At 43.6% G+C, this 7550-nt stretch overlaps 1 long non-coding RNA gene across 1 annotated transcript; it reads right to left on the reverse strand.

The window, feature by feature from the left end:
- Positions 1–1552: 1552 nt before the first annotated feature.
- Positions 1553–6753, reverse strand: LOC121043226 (uncharacterized). Its single transcript, XR_005796743.1, has 2 exons — positions 6680–6753; positions 1553–1951 (listed from the first exon to the last, which is right to left on the reverse strand). It is a non-coding gene; the product is annotated as an uncharacterized LOC121043226 (long non-coding RNA).
- Positions 6754–7550: the final 797 nt, after the last annotated feature.

Consider the following 7550-nt stretch of genomic DNA (forward strand, 5'->3'; position numbering starts at 1 on the left):
CTGCTTTCCAAGCCTTCCCCTTGGGTGTAATTCATCACCCATTCTGGGGATCTTCGAAGATAGACGCTTGATTCTAAAAATCCACCCAGAGATGTTGCAGTTCCCTGAGGCTAAAGAACAAATCCCGTGGCAGAGCACACATCAGTGTTCTGGCCTCATTTGTCCTCATTTCGCACACAGCCCTACCACTTACATCAAAATGGCAGTGAATTAAACTTCCTGCTGTTCCTTGGGTTTCCTTATGCCTCTGTGCCTTTCCACAAGCTCTTGCCCTGTGGAAACAGCCTTTCCCCTTTAACACAGCTGAATCCTATTTGGCCATCAAATGCCTCTTCCTCCAGGAAGGCACCCTTGACTTCAACGTGCCCCTGCCCTCCCTCTACCGGTCTATCGCAGGGCTCCCCTCCTTTGCTTCAAAGGCACCCCCGCTAACCTTGCTTGATGCTTAACACGCTGTGCTGTAATCATCTGAAAAAAATGTTTCCATCTTTCCCAGTCTACTGTGACCAGTTGCCTGCAAAGGTCCACGGGCCTAACACGGTGCCTGGCACGTGTTAGTCCTTTGGCAAACGTTTGTTGCATGAACGAAGTGGATGCACTTTTTAAAGCAGCAGCGACCTGTTTGGTTGCCACACACAAAATTTCAAACGAGAAGGAGGATTACCATACAGGGTGATTTGTCTGCGTGCTTTGTTTCCCTGTCCTATGATGTCAGGGATCAAAGGGTAGCATTTGCCCCTCTTCAGACTGGAAATAGCTTTGTTTTTACTGCTTTTTCGTCCTGCATATTAGAGGGAGCTTTCATGGTAGACTTTAATATGACTTGATTGTGTCTGTACTCATATGCCTCAATACCCTGCTTTTCACCACAAGTCAGCAAGATCAAAATCTTCTCCTAATTATCTTCCCTACCTGCTGAAATATCAGTGCTGGGAATGCGTCAGTTGCTCAAGTTACACTGGTGGTAACGGCGCACGTTCCCATGAGGCAGGGTGGTGATGCCCGCACTTCAAAGGGCCTATGCCGAGCGGTGATGTACATTGTAGTTCAACTGAAGCGTAATTAGGGTGGCATGCTGTATTCTGACTTCTGCTCGTATCACAGAGAATCCATTCCAGTAGTGCGCACAGTCACCTTTACGGCGGCCCCAGAGTTAAACAGGGAGTGGCTTTTCGACTCCTCCAGGGTCCATCCGCCTGGAGATGGCACCTGGCGGTCCCGGGGCCAAGTTTATCGCAACTTACGTGTAACGACCCGCTGCTTCAGTCTCAGGTACAGTGTTTCAAGGGTTCCCGGTGGCAAGCGTCGATTTTCATTTCAGCTACGGCTCAGAACAGTTCGAGACATGCGCCAAGTCGTGAGATTTGTCATTTACAGAGTCTGTGTCAACGAGCAAGTTTCCTAACCTCTGAGATTCAGTGTTTTCTTCCGAACGCAAATTAATGCCTCCACCGCCGGCATTCCGTACGTAGTTTCCCATACGTAGTTTCCCATACGACGTGCACCCAGACAGACGTGTGTGCGAATGTCTATATATGCATGTACGTCTGTGTATATGCGTATAGGTATCTATCGATCTCAAGAGGAGTAATCAACGGAGTAGGTACACAGTCATTTTTTCTAATTGTTGCCATTTTGTCTTCCGTCCCAACATCTCCAAGCAGGTGAATCACCCAACCTCCCGGTTCCCTTATGCTTTATGACACAGTAGCCTTTGTGAACTCTCTTTCATTCTAAAGAGGAGTAAGCGGAAACATCGGCAATAGTCAATACATCCTTAAGATGACTGACAAAGATCACACGGAGAGACCCAGGGTCTCTCATGTGTGTCTGAGGCTCACAGTAGAGGCCCTGAGAATGGTTTGGGTGTGTGTTTGAAGGAGGTCACCTGGCCTGTTTTGAACCGCTGATGTTTCTGGTCTCCCGCTGGGGGACTTCAGCTGATTCATCACTGTCAAGAACACAGAATCAGGAGTTAGAGAAGTATGAGTTTATTTTCAGGTTCTGTCATCTAACAGTCGTGTAAGCTTAAGCAAGCTCCAAAACTTATGTAAGCTTCAATTTTACATCTATGCAATGGGAAGGATAATGGCACTTGCCGCATAAGGCTATTGAGAAGATTAACTGGGACAATGTAGATAGAGCTCTTGGCATTATGTCTGTCTCATTCTCAGATCCAATAAATATCATTATTCTTGCTACTACTTTACCACATCTCCTTTTCCCTTTACCACCTCCGCCGATTTCCTCTCCTCTCACACAGGCACACTCTCAACCCAACCTCAAACCCACCCCTAGGTTTTCAAATATCCTGGAAGGTGTCACCGGGCGCTGGAACGAGTACGTGAAAATATAGGCTGTGCGTACATTAGCTCTGGAATTCACTCCACCCCCACCTTTGCTTCTCAAGCATTTGCTCATCACCAAGACCCACGCCACATCTGACAATTCTCCCGGTAACGGGTGCAGCGAAAATTTGAACTCGAACGCAGGCTGAGAGCCTTTTTTAAAGCAAGATTTCTTAGTTGTCACAATAAACTGAATTTTCGGGTATGCACGGTGTTATCGGCGAGCAGTATCAAACCTTCCGAGTCATCAGCAAAAAACTAGGTTGAGTTGGATGGAAGAATGCTCTGCGTGTGATTCTATCACTTCCTATCTCAAAGCAAATCAACGACAATACCAGAGCGGTTCCTGTAGCAGTGTTTGGGTGTAACAGTGTGTCAACAGACCTGCACCATAGAATTCTGTTAATGTTTCAACTGCAAGGCAAGACTTAGTAGAGTATAAACTTGTTGGGATCTTGATATGCAAATTTAAACAGGGAGGGAGCAGAAGACCAGTAGTGAAGGGTAAAGGGAAATAAGGAGGAAGTGAAGGAGGAGGGTCAGACGGACAGTCAGAGATGGTTGTCACACGAATACTCGGTATTGTGGGACAATTTTCTGAGTATTTGTTATCTGTTAAGAATTTTCATTTCCCTCTTGTATCTACTTCTTTCAGCAAAGGATATTTTTTTAAAAATTCCAAACCCTCAGTGAATTCTCATAAGTGCTATTAAAATTGAGAGAAAAAAAATTCTCAGTTTTTAAAGAATTAGAGTAGGCAGTTAGACATTTCAATTGTTGGCAAGTTTTCAAATATTCCAGATTTACAGTAAGAAAAAAAAACCAGTTTTCTGGAAATAGCGATTTCGAGGGGCCACACCTTGCTAATAACTTCGCATTCGGCCTCTTAAGCGCGAGAGATGTATTTCATTATTGAATGTATTTTCCCCTTCTTCACGTGAATACGTCCTAGCCTTATGAAGTTATGATGTTGGCTCCTTCAAGAGCAAGTACTGTGATATGAGTCTCGAATTCAGATGTCAACAGAGGGTGAGCAGGTAAGAAGATCCAGAGAGGCACGGAAGCTGTTCAGTGATAGATCCTTCCACGTGGCACTGAGTGCCAGTCAATTCTTGCCATGCCAAAATGGGAAAGAAGAGGCCGAGAAAGGGGTACTCTATAGATGTTACACCGTCTGGCACGCAACATATTTTTCATTTATGTGTCTGTTTCTCTTCTCCTTCCTCAAGGGCGAAGAACTTGGGGCCCTCAATACATATGTATTGAATACACTTTAAAAATCTCGGATGAAGATAATGACATTCCATCTATAACATGGATGTACAACTGTACAGTGTGGTAGCTACAGGGGTTTGACCTTGCTACTTTCCCTTCCCTTTTCTCTATTTCTTTGGCAAATAAGTATTGAAAGTCTATAAAGTGCCCGACGCTGTGGCGGGGAGTCCAGCAGAGAACCAAGCAGGAAAAATCCTTGTTTTCACGGTACTTACATTCTATGTGGGAAGATGTGGACAATAAACTAAGTATATTCATAATGAGCATATATTGAAATTATATAATAAGTATATGTTTATAAGTATGTATTTATGTACATGCTTATTTGTTTATTGTCTGCATCGTCCCGGCTGGAATGTAACCATTCAACACCTAGGTAAGTGTGTGTGTGTGTGTGTGTGTGTGTGCGCGCGCGCACTGAGCATGATCTCAGTGATGAACCGTGGAATCCACGCTTTCCTCCTTACGCCCACAAGTGCTTGCTGAGAGCCTCTGATGCATCATGCTGAATGATGGGGATGGACTGGGTGAAAGTCCTTAAGAGGAAGAAGGACCCCTAAGATGACAGGGCAGTTCTGTGATATGTAAGAGTAAAGGCAATATCAAATATGGCTTAAGAAACTTTTCTGTTGTCGAACTTTAAACTAGTTTAAGTGGAAAGAGGCTTTTCTGGCTTGCTTTCGGCCTCTTGCCTGCATTCCAGACAGGTGAAGTTGCCAGATATTTAAGTTTGCTTTTTTTTTTTTTTTACTTATAGGGCTTGTCTACACTGAGTTAAATATGACAACATAAATGAAATTGCTCTTTATTTAAATGATAGATTTGTAATAAAGACCTAGGTTGGGATTTGGTATGAGAAATCTACCATTTGCTAGTAAGCTCCATGAAGGTAGCAATAATGTCTGTTGCTCAATAAATAGTTATTGAATAAACGGAAAAGCTTCCAAACCTTGCAGTGTTACCCTTTTACTGTTTGAACTCGATGACACTGCTGGGTTTACTTCCTCTGTTAGAAAATATTTATCGAGAACTACTTTCTGCCAGGCGTTATGTTAGGCACTGGGATATGCTTGACGATCAAGCTAAAATAGTCTGTTTCCACAGATCTTTCTAGAAGGTGAGATAAAGCTTAATCAAATAACCACATAAATAATGTAAAATTGCAACCACAATTGCATACTAGTAAGAGTTATAAGCCGTCAGGAACACATGAATGCATTCATTCATTAATTCAGTAATTATTTGTTAGGACCTAGTATGTACTGGGCGCTCTCTTGGAAGCACCAGGGACGCAGCAGTGAACAAATTAGGTAAAGCTTCTTATCATCATGAATATGAAGTTCAAGTGGGAGGGACTAAATAATAAACCAGATCCTTAACTGATCATTAATTAGCAGGGAAAGGGACAGGAGTGGCCAAGGTGCCCTGGAAGAGAAGGAGTCAGTGGTAAGGCGACTTTTGAATAAGAATGTGGAAGACTAAGTGATCTATTTAGCCTTTCTGCCTCCTCCATCTCAACAATGAGCAAATATTGTGCAGAAACCAGGGGTCTTCTGGTGATTAAATGAACGTGCATAAGCGAACGCTTTGAAACTAGTGCCTGGCGCTCAGTAAATGGTGCCGAACTGGATAAATCTCGCTGTTCCCGGTATTCAGACGAGGTGCTGAAAATCTGGTTCACACGTGCGTACATTTCCCCTATGTTGTTCCACCTCACTTTTCAAACAAATAAACCAACCTCCCCCACCCGCTTTTAATGTGATAAGTAACATTTGCTTGCAACCAATACCTGTTGCACTGAGATATGCTTCTGGTTTATTCGCCTCATTTAGCTGCAGGGTCATAAGCAGCCAGGATGCCATATGCTCTGGTTTGTTGAAGGCATTGCCTGAGATGTATCGAAGAGTAACACAAGTGACATGTGGTGGCAGTTCCAGGTCAGGACGCAAAACATCCTGAACAAATTTCCCCATGGGAGTTCCAGGAGTGTCTGTATCTGGAAGCGGTGGATTGAATAGCACGTTGGCTTGCAGGGTGACCTTGGTAGGATGCGTAACCCTCTTAGATCTCAGTTTTCTCCTCCGTGAAACAAAGGGAGTGCTAACCTTCTCTGACCCCTCAGAAGCGTTGGGAGGGGGAAATAAGTTAATGTTTGGAAAGGCCTGTGTGACCCTTGGAGCCAAGACATTATCAAAGTACAAAGTAAATTACAGGGACTGTTTGCTATCCCATTAGTAACTCAAATAGTACAAGGGGCTCCTTCTGTTAAGTCCTTGTAAGTCAAGCCTGTAATACACACTTGTTTTTTTTTTTTTTTTTTTCCACCGGGACAAAAATGGAAACAAAAGAGTTGGAAACTCTTCCTCCTGAGCCTCATTTTTAAAAGGTTCGGCAGTGGAAATTCTGATGGGCACTGACAGGTTTCCTCCCCTCGGAACACCCTGCCCAATTCCCTCATCAAGTCTCAGGATCTTGGAAACAAGATCAAATTTAGAACTTGGAGCCTGGACCCAAGGCTTCAGGACTTTTGTGACTTTCACCGAGTCACTTAGCAGCCCCAACACTCTGTTTCTGGGCGTGTAAAACGAGAAGGATTCTCTTCCTCCTTTGCCTCCTCCCCCCCACCTCCTCCTCTTTCTCATCATATCTTCTCGGGTATGGTGTCTCTTTAATATAACTAAATAGCTAAAATATATAGACTGTCAACTCGTATTATGTTAAGCACTCTATTCATACTATCTCTTTAAATCCTCCCCAAACCCCTATGAAGTATGATCTCTTATTATCCATAATTTTCTTACAAAAAATGAGGCCACTCAGAGTTAACTGACCCATAGTTACAAAACTCAAAGGCAGGAAAGCTAGAATTCCCCACAGATCTACCTGATTCCAGGCCAGAAAGCTGAACCTTAGCCATCTAGGCTCTATTCCTCTTCGTATACACTCAACCTGGCACAAAACAGATCCGCAGTCCCAGCGTTATGCACCTCCAGAGCGACGCTGCTTTGTGATTTTTCGAGCGTGATTTACATGGTGGTATTAGGATTAATACTCACATTTCCCCAGACCAAATGTGTCCATCCGCCTTTTGTGCAGGACAACAAACATTGAGACATCTGACGTATCTGCCCATTAATCACTGGGCATTTGCAGTAATAAATCCTTTCTAGCTGAAATGAAAAGAGGATGGGTTAGTACCTGGCTATACCAGGCTTGTGCTTGGATCTCCAAAGGTTTATTCTTTCCAACCTGTTAGCCTATAGTGTTAAACCAATTGTAATTATCATAATCGGCCATTTCATTCCTAGCATAATTTCACACCGAGAAAAAGAGCGGAGGTTTGGCGGTTGTGTACTACGAGAGGGGTTGGTGGTAAAAGGCCAATGGGAGTACAAAACACGTAGCTTCTGATAGACCGTGTTTAACAATCCTCCAAATCCTTTAGACACTGACCCTCCTCTAGCATCGAAGCGTGTCTCATATTCCAAGCGACACAACATTTGGCAAAGTTGTTGGAATTGATGTCCTGCCTGTCTCCCTTTCTTAGCTGCTCAGAATGAAAGTCCAAATCTGACTACATGTTGATGAGAGAGAGGGAGAGCCCACTCTTTGGAACTGGTATTTCAATGGATTACTTCATTTTTTCTTAGCTTTTATAAGACATTTTCAGAATCCTCATAACCTTTGTTGACGTCGCCACTAAGCACCGTGTGTTTTATTCGGGCACACAGGGGCAGGACAAAAGGAGGCATGAAATGGGATCATTAGAAATGATCCACTGGAGGCCATGGTGGTCTTAATTTCGATGTGATAATTTCACAGTGATACCCAAGCTATGACTGGGAGGAATAAAGTAGATCCAAATCCAGTGGAAATGAGTGAAAGTAGGTTTCACTTCACTGCAGAAACATCTCAAATACATAAAAT

This window comes from Herpailurus yagouaroundi, unplaced genomic scaffold, assembly GCF_014898765.1.
Source record: "Herpailurus yagouaroundi ecotype Mexico unplaced genomic scaffold, PumYag 186, whole genome shotgun sequence".
NCBI classification, from domain to species: domain Eukaryota; kingdom Metazoa; phylum Chordata; class Mammalia; order Carnivora; family Felidae; genus Herpailurus; species Herpailurus yagouaroundi.